Here is a 13158-nt window from a genome sequence, read left to right on the forward strand (position 1 = left end):
GACATACATGCAGGCAGAACGCTGTATACATAATAAAACTTTTTTAAAAAGCTAGGTTGGACTTTGATCAGTGTAGAGAATTAGTTATTATTATCTAATAATTATCAGTTATTAGAATTGAATGAATGAGGTCCTAAGAAAGAGGGATAAAAGAGAAAGAAGACGGGTATGAGAGGAGGAAGCAGGGAGGGAGGGAGGAAGGAAGACAAACCTCCAGACAACCTGGAAGAAAGGGATTCGCCTCCAGGAGGGCTGTTGTATGTGAAGTAAGCTCTCTCAACAGAAGGACAGGTATCACAAGCTGGGCATGTTGATGTCTGCCTGTGACCACAGCCCTTGAGAGTCAGAGGCAGGAGGATGACTGTAAGTTCAACATCTGGTCTTGACGTCCATGCTAGTTTAGTCTTCAGTATAAGAATAGTCTCAAAACTTAAAAACAAACAAAACGCCCAAAGACCACAGAATGCTTCAGTCTAGGAGAGCACCTGAGAGGCAGGTCTCCAGCTCCCACAGCTACAGAGACCAAGAGGATGAGAGATGAATGACACCCCCAACACACACACACCAAATGGAGCACACCAGAGCCATAGGCGTCGAACAGTCTCATCTTTTAAACTCAGCTCCGCTGTGCCAGCATCTCATTCCATATGTATTCTGTTGACTGTTATTTTCTATTTACCTTTAACTCTCGAATATGCGTCTCAAGGTGTTTTCTTTTTGTTTGCATATTGTTCAGTTAGGTTTTAGGTCTCTTTCTATTCCTTCATCTGATACAGTTTAAAGCATTCTCTACCTTTAGTCTCATCTCTTATAACCTGAGTGGACTCTGGCCAACTTGAGCATGGCTGGCTGGCCTAGCCCTTCTTCCCATTTCCCTCTGCTTTGTTAAAAACTATTAAATTACGTTCCTAAAGCTAGGCACCAAAGCCTACTCCCTTATTTGGCCACTTCCTCCTCCTGGGGCTGACCATCAACGTCCAGCTATCAAATTATTAAAGTCCAGCAATCAAAAACCCCCTTTGACTCACCTGACATGTCCAATTGAAATTAAACACCTCATCCTGACACAGGGCTCTCCCTTTACCTTTATAAACCACCATTTGCCTATGAGCCACATCTGTCTCCCCTCTATTCAGAGGCAGACATTAGTCGTTGTGTCCCATCCTTCCCCCCCCCCAGCTCCGTTTTCCTCGATCCCTTCCCCTTCTCCCTTATCCTCTACCTCCTGTCTTTGTCTCTAACCCCCTGTCCTCTCTCCCTCTGGGGCAAATAAATCTCCTTGGTGCTGAGAACTTGGTCTTGGGATTCCTGGGCCAATACTTTTCCGTTCATACCCCACCCCTCTTAATTCCTACCTTTTCTCATTCATCCTTTTCTTCTCCCCTTTTTTCTTAACTATGACCTTCCATAACTTTAAGTGTCCTTAGAATCCACAGCTAACAATATCTCAGCCTTCCCTTCTTAGCTACTTTAGAGTTGATTGAATCCTTAAATCCTTGTCCTCACTCATCCCACATCCTTCCTATGTTGATCCTAAAGACTGGAGGAGAAAGATCACTTCCAACCCAAATCATCATGGTCAAATTCATTAAAGAAAGCTTTTTAATTCATATACTTGGGCTGTCGCTCCCTAAAAGTGGGGTTCAGGAGATCACCCTTGGATGTGAGGAAGACAAGGTTTTTATAGCTCAAGGGTAGGGGTTTCCAGATGTGGGACTTGGTAGGCAAAATAGGTGGGGTTACAGGTGCAGAACATAGGCCTAACAAGGTAGCCAATAATGAGTTCCTACAAACAAAGACATGATTACAAGGTGATTGTAACGAGGTCATCATAACAACAGGTGGTCACAACAAGGTAGTCTTAACAACCTTTTGAAACAAAGGTAGGGTTGCAAGATGGTGAAACAAAGACATGGTTGCCATTTCCTGGAATAGTATTCCAGAACCATTTGTAGTTAAGGTTACAGGTGGGACATAGCCCAATCCTTGAGAAACAGAGGTTTAACCATAAGCAGGAACGAATCTAGTTTATCTTTATAAAAAGATGGCTTTTAAGCCTAAGGTGGAGGTAGGTTGATTCATGACCTCCTCCTAATATTATTAACTAAATATTAATAAAATTTGAGTACACACCATACAATCTTTTGTTGTTTACTCTCCAACAGCTTTAGAACTCTAAGGGCTACTGTTATCAGCTGGCTAGAAGGACAAGTCCATGGTGGTAATACCAAACAGCTGTGGTTGCTCTCTTAGTTCATCTCCAACTCAAGAAATAATAAAGGGCTTGCATCAGACACCAGAAGCCTCTGGTCTGAACAATTATTTCCTGAACTACACACTCAATACCAACACATCCACATGTCTCCTGAACCCTAAAAATACTTCAACTAAAGAATCTAGCTATTGCCAGGCGGTGGTGGTGCACGCCATTAATACCAGCACTCGGGAGGCAGAGGCAGGCGGAACTCTGTGAATTCAGGCCAGCCTGGTCTAGGAGAGCTAATTCCAGGACAGGAAACAAAAAAGCTACAGAGAAACCCTGTCTCGAAAATCAAAAACAAACAAACAAACAAACAAACAAAAGAGAATCTAGCTGTTAAACATGAGCTGTCATGTCCAAGACACTCTTTCTTATTAATTTTGAGCCAAGGTCTCATGTAGCTCTGGCTGGTGCGGAATGGCACTATGCAGCCAAAGCAGATCTCGAACTCACAAAGATCCAGATCCACCTGTCTCGGCCTCAAGAATGACAGGAGTTCTGGGGTACCACCAGCCCCAGCCACTGTCACTTTATATAAGAGCCTTGAGTGTATCCCTGAATTTGAATATTGGTGGGAGGTCCTAAATCACTTCCTACAGATCCTCACATACCACTACATTTGGATCTCAGCTAGAAGTGTCTTCTCAAGTCTTTGTGTGAGGATAGAATGGTAATTTCCATACCTGGAAGCTGGCAGAAATAATTCTCCCGGCTTTTATCAGTGCTATAGAATGCTGTTCATGTTTCTGACTCTGGGAGTTCCAGCTCATTTCAAAGCTTCAATTTCCTTTTGAACCATCCGATCGAAGAGCTCAGTACCATGAAACACTCTTATAATCTCAGCCAAGAGGATCTTGTGTTCAAGACCTGCCTAGGCAATGTAGGGAGACCCTGTCCCCAAAACAAATGGAAATCATTGCTTAGACACCTCTGGTATTAGACTGGAGCTCTTTGCCTCATTGCCCTGTTAAAATAATTCTGAAATGTAACATTTCCATTTGTTTATTTGAGCCTGTGTGTTAGTGCCACAGTCTGCCATGGAGGTCAGAGAGCAGCTTGAAGGCATTGGTTCCACTACCTGGGTCCTGGTGACCGAACTTGTATATCAGACTGGCAGCCAGCACCTTATTCAGGGAACGATCTTGCTTTGACCTCGCTGTCTTTTATCTGTTTAAGATTTTTTTTCATTTATGTGTATGTGTCTGTAAGAGTTTCTGTGCACCACATGAGTGCAGGAGCCTGTAGAGGCCAGAAGATGTGTTGGATCCCCAGATACTGGACTTACAGGCAGTGGTGAGCTACCCTATGTAGATTCCAAGAACCAAACCTGTGTCCTCTGCAAGACTAGAAAGTACTCTTAGCCATTGAACTATATCTCTAGCTCTTTTGTTTGCTTTTTAATTTTATTTTATTGTATGTACCAGTGTGTGTAATGTCTGTGAATGTGGACATGAGAGTGCTGCTGCCCACAAGTGGTTAGAAGACAGCCTGGGGTGGCAATTCCAACCTTCTACCGTGTGTGAGACACTGTCTCATTGTCACTAAGTCCTAATTGATGTAGGGTTGCCTTTTACATGAATTGGTAATCATGAAAATGCCCCGTACACATGTCGACAGGCCAATTAGATAGAGGCAATTCTTTAACTAAGATTCCTTTCTTCCAGGTGTCTTTCCATTGGGTTGAGAGCTGAAAGTGATAATCATCAACAATGGAACCTCAGCTTTTTGGGCTTGTGCCTCTGCCATGCTCTCCATGCGTTAGGAGTGTCTAGCCAGCATCCAGTGGTGTCTAGTTTGGACAAGAGTCAGCGGTCCTCACCCAGAAGATCACCCTTCACATCATTAAAATATTGACATGCCTCATCGCACATCCTCTGCAGTTATGTGTCTAGCTGTGGCAAGCTTGCCTCTTTTGTTCTTTTTAAATTGGAGCTTTATTTATTTAGATTTTTATTGCATGTGTGTGTGTGCCTGTGTGTGTGTATGTATTCAGGTGCTCTAGTTATCCAGAGGGTCTTAGATCCCTAGGAGCTAAAGTTACAAGCATTCGTTGAGCTGCGTGCATGTCATGGGTCATGGGGAATTGAACTCTTGTTCCCCTGGAAGCGCAACCAGCAGTCTTAACAGTACTTGATCTTCCTGACTGAGTAGTAAATGTACTTAGCCATTGGGCCATCTCTCCAGGCCCTTCGTGTTTTATAAAAATTGACATGCTGTAATTGCACGTAATTTTTGCTATACAATATGATATTTCAGTGTCAGTGTGTAAGGATCAGATTGCATAAGGCATGTTCTCTCCCCGCATGGAGATCAAAACCAGAGCTTTATACCTTCAAGGCAAGCACTCCAGCATGTGAACTGTATCCCTGACCCTTAGCATTTGTTTATACTGGGAATGCTCGGAATTGTATCTTCTAGCTGGATTGAAACATTCAATGAGGTCTTGTGAGCTCTAGTCGTAGATTGTTGTTGATATTTGAGACGAGATCGCACTCTTCATCCGTGGATAGCCTGGAACTCTCTATGTAGCCTATGCTGGCTGTCAACACAGAACAGACAACCACCTGCCAATGCTTCTGCTCCTGAGCATCGTGACTAAAGACATGCATGGCTGAACCGAACATTAGGAGTCTTCCTCTGGGCATTTTACTACATTCTTAATTATGGATGATCCTTTACCCACCGACTCGCCAACCTCCCTGGCCCTCCTCCTTACTCCACTGCCTTGCCCCAGCATTCTCTTTTCCACTTTCACACTGCAGTTTGTGCTACCCAGCTTCACTGTGTGTACATCAGCCATCGTGTCTCCACCCCCATGCCCCACAAACACATATTAGTCTCCTTCGGGGCTTCAGTTACTGAGGATGGACGGACCCACCCACTTGTTCACTGACTACAATACCCATCATCCTCTCAGAGGGCTGCATCTGCACCAAGGCGGTGGAAAACGCTGTGCTCTGGGTGGGATCTGCTTTCCCATGACCTAGTTGTCTCTAGGAAGTCAAAGCTAACCCTCCCTTTCCATCTCTATCACGGGACCCCATCATAGAGGGGATAGCAACAATACAGGGTTCCCTAGTCTTTTTTTTTTTTTTTTCCGAGACAGGGTTTCTCCGTAGCTTTTGGTTCCTGTCCTGGAACTAGTTCTTGTTGACCAGGCTGGCCTCGAACTCACAGAGATCTGCCTGCCTCTGTCTCCCTAGTGCTGGGATTAAAGGCATGCGCCACCACCGCCCAGCCTTCCCTGGTCTTTTGACATCTGGAAATGATATGCAATAAGTAGGATACTCTTTTTTAAAAAACTTTATTTTTATACATATAGGTGGCTTGCCTACATGCGTATCTGAGCACCACATCCATGCAATACCCTCAGAGGTCAGAAAAAGCTTGCTCCATTTGCTGGCACTGGAGTTACAAACAGTTGTAGGCTGCCATGTGGGGGCTGGGAATTGAACCCAGGTCCTCTTCTAACTGTTGAGCAATCTCTGTCCCTGGTAGAAGTAAGTAGAACCACCGGGCGGTGGTGGCATACTCCTTTAATCCCAGCTCTCGGGAGGCAGAGGCAGGCGGATCTCTGTGAGTTTGAGGCCAGCCTGGTCTAAATGAGCGAGTACCAGGACAGGCTTCAAAGCTACAGAAAAACCCGAGAAAAAAAAGTAAGTAAAACCAGCAACAATGAAATGTTTTGACCTAACTTTTATTCCCAAGTGCTCCTGGGAATAAAAATGCAATAATAAGAAAGGGCTGGAGAGATGGTTCATCGGGTTCAGAGCACTGGCTATCTTTGCAGAGGACCAGTGTTCAATTTCTACCATCTACATGGCTGCTCAAAATTGTAACTGTTGTCCCAGAAGACCTTAAAGCCTTCCCTCGCTTCTTCAAAGTACTGCACACACATGGTGCACAGACATAGGGAAAACGCCCATATACAAAGTTGAATTTTAAAGTATTAAGAAAAGAAATACAGGATCATTTTCTGATCTGCGTTGCAGGGCCGCATATCCCCACTTGTTGGTGGGCTGAGGCAGGAATATCCAAACGGTAAGGGCCTGCCTGCGCTACAGAATTATTTCAACACCAGCCTCTACAACTTTGTTCTTCTGTTTGTGTAACACGTGCATGGGGGCATGTGCATACCAAGATGCTTGAGGCAGTCAGGGGAGTTGTGGTTGTTAATGCAAATAAGGGTCTCATCATCAAATCAGGTGTGCCTCTTTATCTGGGCCCATTTGGGCATGCGTAGGTCATTTCCCCTCCCACTTCCAGATAGCTTATCTTTGCAGCCTTAGAGGCCTGTGAGCTCTTTCTTGGTGCTGCAATGCTGCCTGTGTGCTCAGTGCAGGTAAACTGGGGTGGGTGGGGCATAGAAAGTGTGCATGGGAAGCCAGGCAGGGGTAGTGCAAGCCTTTAATCCCAGCACTTGGAAGGCAGAGGCCGGAGAATCACTGTGAATTTGAGGCCAGCCTGGTCTATAAGACCTAGGGCCAAAGCTAAAAAAAAAAAAAAAAGAGAGAGAGAGAAACAGGAGAGAGGGAAGAAGGGAGGGAGGGAGACAGAGAGAGAATGGGAGTTTTGGGAGTTTTAAGAGTTTTAAGTGTGGAAACCTTAGGGGCATAAATTGCTCTTTAGTTTCTGGAGCCTCTGTTGAGAAAAACCAAATCAAATCGGATGTGGTGACCCACGCTTTTAGCCCCAACCTTTGGAGGCAGAGGCATCTCTGGGAGTTGGAGGCCAGCCCAGTCTACAGAATAAGCTTCAGACCAGCCAGGGCTACATAGAAAGACCCTGTCTCAAAATTAATTGTTATTTAATCAAGAAAGACACGATCATTTCTAGATCGGCCTGCAGGTCTGCCAGTCAGATCACAACTTCTCCGGAGGCTGAGGCAGGAGCATCCAATGTTTAAGGCCTGAATGAATTACACATTAATGAATTCACGGCCAGCCTGTACAGTTTTCAGAAGAAAACAAAACCACTTTATTGTAGTGTCTGGTGGGGGGGCATGTATCGTGGTGCTTGTGGGGAGTCAAAAGACAACTTTGTGGAGTTGCACCGTACAGCTTTTCGTAGGTCTTGGGAATTGAATTCAGGTGGTCCTGCGCGTCACATGACTGAAATCACCTGTACTCCGTGAGCCCCCTCGATGGCCCAGCTGGTCCAATTTAATACACCTTTTTTTCGTTGATTGGTGGGTTTATTGTTTTGGGACCACATCGCACTTTGTGTCCTGGCTGGTCTGGGACTCAGGGGCATCTGCCTCTCTCCACGTCTGCAATGGGGTGAAGGGTCCACTTGGGACTGAAGGGGACCTGGATCTGTAGAGGCAGACTAAGGGAATGAAGGGCGTAAACGGGGTTTCAGGGCCCAGGAAAATCAGGGACTGATATGTGTGAAAGGTGGTGGGCTTCATGGCCTGGGACTTGTCCTCCTACCCAGCTTCTTGACTTCTAGGCATTCTGATGTGGATCCCCAGGGCCCAAATGGTGGAAAGAGACAAGCATTTCCCACAAACTGTTACCTGGCATCCACACGGAGACCATGACATGGCATGCCCTTCCCCATATAAGCTAATAAATACCCTTTTTAAAAATTAAAATATATTCAGATTGTCATAGGGAAAGCTGTTCATCCCCCTGATCTTGGAAAGGACCCCGCCTCAGTTTCCTTCCCCAGTGATTGCGGGGTACTCTCCACTCCCCACACCCCACACCCCTCTCTTACAGTTCGGCTTGGTGATCATCTTTTCATTTATTGCACCCGACTTCCTGAAACAGCAACTAAAGCCCACAGAAGCCAAGGTCGTCAGTACCATGTCGCTAATTCAGTGGAAATCTGGGGTGCAACACTCCTAGCTGTATCTGTTTGTATCATCATAGATAGTATAAAAATGGTACTTCATCTTGTGAAATCCTCTTTAGTTACATTTAGGATTTTGATAACTCCAATCAATGGAGTATTGCAGACTATTTCATACTATTGTATGAAGCATTTCAATATAAGTTGTTTTGTTTTTCTTTTCTTTCTTTTTTTGAATTTTTGTTTTTTTGAGACAGAGTTTCTTCGTGCATCCCTGACTATCCTGGAACTCTCGCTGTAGACCAGGCTGGCCTCTGCTTCCCGAGTCCTGGATTTAAAGGCATGTGCCACAACCACCCGGCTCAATTCGGTTTTAAAGGCTGCACAGTACTGTGTGAGGACACAGAGGAGAGCCCGGCCTTCCCGCGTCTGCAGTGCCAGCTAGCATTCCAACCTATCTGGCTGGCTGGCTATGTATTTATTTTTGAGGCAAGGTGTCATGTTTCTCAAGCTGGTCCCAAATTCCCTATGTAGTCTAGAATGACTATGAACTTTGGAATGTTGTTGTTTGGTTGGTTGGTAATGTATTGAGTTGCATTTTGTTTTGCTTAGAGACAAGTTCTTTCCATTTAGCCGGGACTAGCCTTAATTTGCCATTGCCTTATTTCAACCTTCCACGTGCTGAGATTGCAGGTGTTTCATATATATATATATATATATATATATATATATATATATATATATGTTACACTTGAGACCAAATCCAGAGCTAGGTGCATGCAAAGCAAGCACTCAAATTCTGAGCTTCAGCCCCAGCCTTGATTTTTTTTTTTAAATATTGATTTTTTTTTTTATGTTAAGGGAAGGAAAAATAAGTTCAGAAAGAAAGTAAAGTCACCAAGAGCCTGGGTGTGGGTCTTGTCAGGGGCATGGGTTTTGAAGAACTGGATTGTCCTGCCACTCTTCCATGGGAATAGCAAGTTCCCAAATATAAGTTTGTGGAAAATTCGTCCTGGAATACCAAATCCCAGCTGGCAGTTCTTGATCCCGGGATTATGCTGTAGACAAAGGATTAGAGTCACTATAGTCTTCTTGATTTCCAGACCAGTCCAGAATGTACTGTGATGTGCCTGCAAGGTTGTAATTTAATGGGATAATACCAGTGCATTGTCTCCACAACAAAGTTCCATTACACTCTCGCAGTTCCTTTGTGCATGGAGAAAATCTTTGAAGGGGTGAAGTGTCATTTACACAATTACTTTGAGGAAGCAATCACTTTGTAAAATAAGTACATTGTTTATCATGTCCCATAATTAATTTTGGAAACATTACAAGACATTCCTCGAAAGCAATATTCTTTGCTAAACATACAGGGATTGCTTTGCCATACCCAACATGAGAAAATTTTCAAGTAATCTGGAACTCTTGTATGGCAGGTTGATCTAAAAGATGTATGTGGTTGACTGTTACGACAATGTCCTTTCCTTCCCAAATAGCAGGATGTAAAAAAGGTGGACCGGGAACATAGGCCCAATCGGCCTCATTCTGGCTATCCTGGAGTATCATCAGGACCATCAGAATCAGCATCTTTCTGAACTACACACCATGCCAATTGAACAATTTCATCCTGTGGGGAAAAAAACCACAAACATGCCCTCTCCCCATACCACAACATTGTCGGGACCCTTTCATAAACAAGTAGATGGATCTCTCCATTAAACCTGAGCGAATTGTGTGGTGGAGTTCTCATGCTGGTGGTGCTTTCATGCTGAAATCTATGCATGGGAGATTGCTCACAGACATCCAGTTTTAAATTTTTAAATATTAAAATTAAAACACATATATGGTGACTGTGGGTATAACCCTAATTCTCCTTTTTTTGTTATACATTTAAGATTTCCATGTGCCCTTTCAAAATTCCTTGCCCCTGCATAGTACATCATCTCAAATTCTTGAGATGAGTTTGTTCCAGAGACCGATATTGAGGTTTTAGCATCATTAGTTTAAGGGCACCCAGATAGGAAGTATTATTTATTGAAGAAATCAATGAAAAAAATCCCTGTGATGACTGACAGAAATTTCCTTTTTTTAATCTAACATTCCAGGGGGTGGACAGGGACGATGTGTTCATTGCTGTAATTACTTCCTGCTGACCTTAGGACCTTGTTCTCAGGGCCCTGGAATGCAAGATTTTTGGTCAAAAGCAATGAGGGAACTTAGAAGGATTGGGTTCATTGACAAGCTGAAAAGACAGCAGTCACATTGGCTGGACTGGTCCACATCAGGTTTCAGTAAGTTCACAACTCATAGTCTTTTGGAGCAGGTTGTTATCAGCAATTGATGCTTGGATGTGTTTGTCAGCCAAGTGGAAACCTGGCAAAACAGTTACAAACTGGGAACAGAAGTTAAATTTATGGACTCATTTGAAATTTTTATACTCATATTCTTAATAATTAAGGAAGGGGAAGAATCCCAAGACCAGGAGAGAGAAAAAATAATGTAATCATTTTGACATGTGAAAAGGGTATTCAAGGTATATAATTTTCTAAATTTTCCAAAGTTTGTATGAAACTCCATTTTATAAAAGGACATAAAAGTTTCCAATATATTAGCATTACTAGTCTGTACTGAAATCCATACTGTAGAAAAAGGAGGTAACAGGTATCTGTGAAACAAAGGAGTAGACTCATACCCAGGAGTTCTATTAAAAACTATGATTTGGGTTAAACAGCATATAAGCCTATATTCAGAAGACAATCAAAAGAAACTTCAAATCTTGAGCTTGTGACACAAACAGTAAGTAAGCATTGCTCTATTAGCTTGTCAGAACTCTATTAATGTTAAACTCTGAACTTTTGAAATCCTAGTATAAAAATATTATGAAAGGGGAAAGAAATCTTGTAAATTTCTATATGCATCTTAAGCTATTATTTCTTATAAATCTTATCTATATTTTTAAACTATCTTCTCAGACCCATATAATCTCCAAGCTTTTATGCCTTCAAACCCTTACAACCTGTATTGATATTCTCAGTTCGTTATTTTTCGACCCTCAAAATGAATATAGACTCATAAGCATTTTGTCCTGTGACTAACCATCATAGGAGCAGTTAGACTGCAGTTCATTTACTGACCACAGATGTGATGCTGAAGTTTTTAAGAGCATGCTTGGACTTTTCTATGGAGGTCTGAAGAGATAAGAGCTTTAGACTTGTTATTTTATAGGAGGCCAATCATATAGGCCCCTATAACTCAGAGAGTTGCACTATGATGTTAACTATTAACTTGTATTTAGGACCTCAGTCTTCCTTTCACCTTTAGAGCATGATTGCATGCTCTTTAAACTATTTAAACATAACTATTCTTCACTGAAGAATCACCAGCCTTATTAGTGGAGAAAATCAGAATTAGCATAACACGGTTAAATATTCAGCATTTTTATAGTTTCCTTATAAACTCAGCATTGTACATAGATGAATTCTCTCTTTTTTTTATTTTATTGATTTTTATGGAGCTCTACATTTTTCTGTGCTCCCTTCCCTGTCACTCCCTTTCCCTTCAACCCTCATCCAAGGTCTCCATGCTCCCAATTTACTCAGGAGAGCTTGTCTTTTTCTATTTCCCATGTGGATTAGATCCATATACATCTCTCTTAGTGTCCTCATTGTTGTCTAAGTTCTCTGGGATAGTGATTTGTAGGCTGGTTTTCTTTGCTTTATAGTTAAAAACCACTTATGAGTGAGTACATGTGGTAATTGTCTTTCTGTGTCTGGGTTACACTCACTCAAAATGATGCTTTCTAGCTCCACCCATTTGCTTGTAAAATTCAAAATGTCATTATTTTTTTCTGCTGTGTAGTACTCCATTGTGTAAATGTACCACATTTTCCTTATCCGTTTTCCGGTCAAGGGGCGTTTAGGTTGTTTCCAGGTTCTGGCTACAACAACCAATGCTGATATGAGCATAGTTGAGCACATGTCCTTGTGACACAATTGAGCATCCGTTGAATATATACCCAAAAGTGGTATTACTGGGACTTGAGGAAGGTTGTTTCCTAATTTTCTGAGAAATTGCCATACTGAATTCCAAAGGGGTTGTACCAGCTTGCACTCCCACCAGCAATGCAGGAGTGTTCCCTTTACCACACAACCTCTCCAGCATAAGTTGTCATCAGTGGTTTTGACCTTGGCTATTCTTACAGGTCTAAGATGGAAACTCAGAGTTGTTTTGATTTGCATTTCTCTGATGACTAAGGATGTTGAACATTTCCTTAAGTGTCTTTCAGCCATTTTAGATTCCTCTGTTGAGGGTTCTCTGTTTAGTTCTGTACTCCAGTCTTTTTTAGGATTATTTGTTTTTTTAATGACCAATTTCTTGAGTTCTTTGTATATGTTGGAGATCAGGCCTCTGTCTGATGTGGGGTAAGTGAAGATCTTTTCCCATTCTGTAGGCTGCTGTTTTGTCTTGTTGACCATGTCCTTTGTTTTACAGAAGCTTTTCCGTTTCAGGAGGTCCCATTTATTAATTGTTTCTCTCAGTGTCTGTGCTGCTGGGGTTATATTTAGGAAGTGGTCCCTGTGCCAATGTGTTCAAGTGTACTTCCCACTTTCTATTCTATAAGGTTCAGTGTGGCTGGCTTTATGTTGAGGTCGTTGGTCCATTTGGACTTGAGTTTTGTGCATGCTGATAGATATGGGTCTGTTTTCATTCTTCTACGTGTTGATATCCAGTTATGCCAGCAACATTTGTTAAATATGCTTTCTTTTTTTCCATTTGATATTTTTTACTTCCTGGTCAAAAATCAGTGTTCAAAGGTTTGTGGATTAATATCCAGGTCTTTGATTTGGATCCATTGGTTCTCCTGTCTGTTCTTATGCCAATACCAGGCTGTTTTCAGTATTGTAGCTCTGTAGTAGAGTTTGATGTCAGGGATTGTGATGCCTCCAGAAGTTCTTTTATTGTACAGGATTGTTTTGGATATCCTGGGTTTTTTGCTTTTCCATATGTAGTTGCGTACCGTTCTTTCTTTGCATTGAATCTGTATATTGCTTTTAGTAAGATTGCCATTTTTACTATATTAATTCTGCCTACCCAGAGACATG

Source organism: Microtus oregoni, unplaced genomic scaffold (assembly GCF_018167655.1).
Source record: "Microtus oregoni isolate MIOR12 unplaced genomic scaffold, Mior012 000025F_ref0000491, whole genome shotgun sequence".
NCBI lineage: Eukaryota > Metazoa > Chordata > Mammalia > Rodentia > Cricetidae > Microtus > Microtus oregoni.